The sequence below is a fragment of the Morus notabilis genome, unplaced genomic scaffold (genome assembly GCF_000414095.1).
Source record: "Morus notabilis unplaced genomic scaffold, ASM41409v2 Scaffold680, whole genome shotgun sequence".
NCBI classification, from domain to species: Eukaryota; Viridiplantae; Streptophyta; class Magnoliopsida; order Rosales; family Moraceae; genus Morus; species Morus notabilis.
The window spans coordinates 154,874-158,622 of NW_010367564.1; positions in this window are offsets into that span (position 1 = coordinate 154,874).

Below are 3,749 nucleotides of genomic sequence, written 5' to 3' on the forward strand. Positions count from 1 at the left end.
GAATGGGGGCGAGGGGGGGTGAGGGGATCGCTACACGGGAGGAAAAGAAAAAGGAAAGAGGAAAAAGAAGAAAGAAAAACAAACAGAAAATGAAAATGAAAAAGACATGTGTCCAATATTTAAAATGACAGTCCAGAAAATGTGTCTGCACACACTTCTGGGGTAAAAACGTATATACTGAGAACATTTAAATTCCTTAGAAATATTTAAATTTACACGTTAGGAACATTTAATAAACCATAATTAATTAATTAAACTAAATTAGGCACACTAATAAATCTTAATTACCTTAATTAATCTCGTTTAATTTCTCGAGGTGTTACAACTCCACCCCCTTAAAGAATTTCATCCTCAAAATTATGACTTACCTCAAAGCGAAAACAGATTGGGGTACTGCTCCTGCATCATTGTTTCAAGCTCCCATGTCGCTTCTTCAACTCCATGGGGCTGCCATAAAAATTTCACTAATGGAATCTCACGATGACACAAACTCTTCATCTTCCAATCAAGAATCTGAACTGGTGCTTCCTCGTATGTTGCATCATACTGTATCAGAACGTCATACCATTGCACCACGGCTTCCGGATCAGGTTGACATTTATGAAGCATGGATACATGGAACACGTCATGCACGTGAGATAGCTCAGGCGGTAAAGCCAGACGATACGCTACGATACCAACTCGTTGCACGATCAGGAATGGTCCAACGTACCTTGGCGCAAGTTTTCCTTTTACACCAAAACGAACAACTCCTTTGCATGGGAAAACCTTCAACAAAACGAAGTCGCCTTCTTGGAATTTCAAAGGTCTACGCCTTCTGTCAGCATAGCTCTTTCGACAACCTTGAGCCGTTAACAATCGTTCTTGAATAATAGCTATCTTCTCGTTATTCTCTTGAATAACTTTTGGTCCAGTAGTAAGTCGATCTTCTAGTTCGAGCCAACAAACAGGTGATCTACAAGGTCGACCACAAGGAGCTTCGAACGAAGCCATGCCGATACTGGCCTGATAGCCGTTTGAGGGTGTACACAAGCTCCGTTCATTTCACCGATTCAAGTTCAGAATTTGAGTTTTGCTACAGTAATAAACTTTCAGAAATAGTCATATCTAATTTTTTTTGCTATAGTAAAAAGCTCTCACATAAAATCACATCTCAACTCAAATTAAAATTTCGAATCAGCGAACTAAATAGACCCTTATAGTATACTACACTAACCGTCTTTTCAAACTTCCGAAATGGAACTTTTGCAATTTCCCCTCAAATGATACAATTTGCTAACAGTTTTTAAAGCATCTTAAATTTCAAATTCTCTACTCGCCAATTCTTTTTTTTATTTTTTTCAAAATAAAAGCCTCTTAAATTTCATATTTCCCCACTAGTTCAAAATCCAATAAAAACTTGAGAAGAATGGGGAAAAGTATCAATTCACCCAATATTATTCCCCTTCATGTCAAAAAAGAATTTACGTGATAAAAAATCTTAAATTTTTTTTTCTAGTGTCAAAATGAAAATTTATGTGGAAAAAATATGTGTACTAGTCGTAAATGAACTATTTACACGGCACACTACTATTTACTTCAAACAATTTGCTATTTACTTAATTTAGTTTCATAAATCTACTATTTACAACGTTCTCCCCTTATAACAATGTCGTGCTTCGTAAATTCTTAATGTGTGCTGGAGGGTACGACGTGGCGAGGGCGTGCACGTGTAAGTATTTGAGTCGTTGGTGGTAGTTCCAATGTGGCCAAAATACTTAATGGGCCTTCAAAGTAGACAAAGATGGTAGGACTTCCGACGATGGTGTGGTTCGCTAGGCCTAAATTAGGCTAAAGAGCAAGTGTTCTAGGGTCCTCTTTGTTGCCAAAATCATGAAAATACTCCTTTAAAAAATGTTAGAAAATCTAGAAAATAATAATGAAGAACTTCGCGAATGAAGAATCGTGGGATAAGTGATCACGTAGTTGATGGAGGAGTGACTCGAGAGGTGGATAAGGCTTTTGGATGGAGAAGGGCTCTAAAAGCAGTTTGCGAGCTGTTTTGGGGCTTTACGTATGTAGCTTCGCTGGTGGATAAGGTGTTGATGGATAAAAGAGTGATAGGGAGGAGTCTGATGCAGGTTGTTCTGAGAGCGTGGAGATCGTTCGGAGCACTCCCTCCCATGGTAGACGAGAGTGACTCCGAGGTTGGAGGCTAGAATACTTTCGGGAAAGTATGAAGATAACTCTCAGAACACTCTCAGGTGGTGTTGGAAGAGGATTGAAAAGTGTTCTTAAGGAGTTTCTAAGGTGGTCAACACTTAGAAATTATGAGGTTCCTCAAGAACTTGAAGAAGGCTCTAAGTCTTTATAGCGAAAGACTTGAAGAAAGCACTCAAAGGGAGAGTTTCAGCACTCTGATGTGCAGGTGTATTGGTGTTGAAATGAAGAAGCTGAGGGGGTATTTATAGGAGTAAATAAGAGTGCTTGATAGCTGCTTTGGTAGATGTCTAAACACTCATTTCCATTTGGAGGAAGGCTATCATGAGCCTTTCTTAGTTTGACAAAGAGATAGTCCAGAAATGGAATAGAAGATTTTGGAAATGAAGGAACGGCGGCGGGCTGTTAGAACATTCCCATTCGGAGGAAAGGTATAAGATAGCTTTCTGATTTTGACAAATAGACTCACGAAAAATGGGATGAAAAGTTTCTGGATATTTACTCTGGCGGCGTTCTGATGAAGTAAGGCACAAGCAATTCCATTTGGAGCAAAATCCCAGCTACCTTGTCGGACGAGGCAAAATGATACTTTAGAAGCAGAAATACTTGAAGGCCACGTTCCAGATTTTAGGCTAACGCGAAGTGACTTCAGACCTGAAATATCCAAGAGTGTTTGACTTAGCCAAGTACTCCGAAGACTTTCCTTTTTTAGGGGTCTGATCTTGTGTTAGACCTTCGTCAGGGATTGTTTGTACGAGAATGACCAGGCAACCATTGTACTTGCTATGACACCAGGTTGTTCTAAATGCGCACGAGTGCTCCGAATGGACAACCTGATATGGAGAAGAGCTGAGAAAGCATGCTTGACACGAGGAGTGCTCCGAGAGGCATATCTGGTCGCGACAAAATCCTCCAAATGAGCCAAGAATAATGGATTTATCAGGCCTTTTAGTTAGAGAAAATTTTTGAAGGATCAGGCTTAGGTTTTGGGCCTTTTAAGTGCTGAAATAAGGGATTTTAGGCTTCTAAAGATGAGGGAAGGCTTTCTTGGGTTGAATCATCCATCACACATTAATGCTTAATTTGACTAATTTTAAAAAACACCCCAAATAGGTTTCAAAATGGGTCAAATTAAAGACAAATAGGCCTATGTGATCACTCATGGCCTACCAAACAACAACCCACGGGAGTTCTCTAAGCGTAGTTTGGGTCTACAAAACGAGCCTAATGACGTCGCAGGACCTAAAGGATTAGGCCTGGAACCTTAGTGGATCCGGTATGAATTCAGGTATTAACAATGTGAACATTTATAAAACATGAATTAAATGTGAGTATAATAGTTCTTACAGGTAGGCTAAAATAGCAATTTTTAAGAGTTTCTAATTGCTTCCAAATAAGAATATCTTTTTTTTTAAGTACTAAAGATTCTGACCCAATTTTTTGTGTACTCTCATGATTATGTTTTGTTTTAAATTATTCCTTGTGAAAAACAAGGAAATGGGAACAAAAGTTGTCTCTTTCATAGGCACCAAAATGGACTCTTTAGGAGA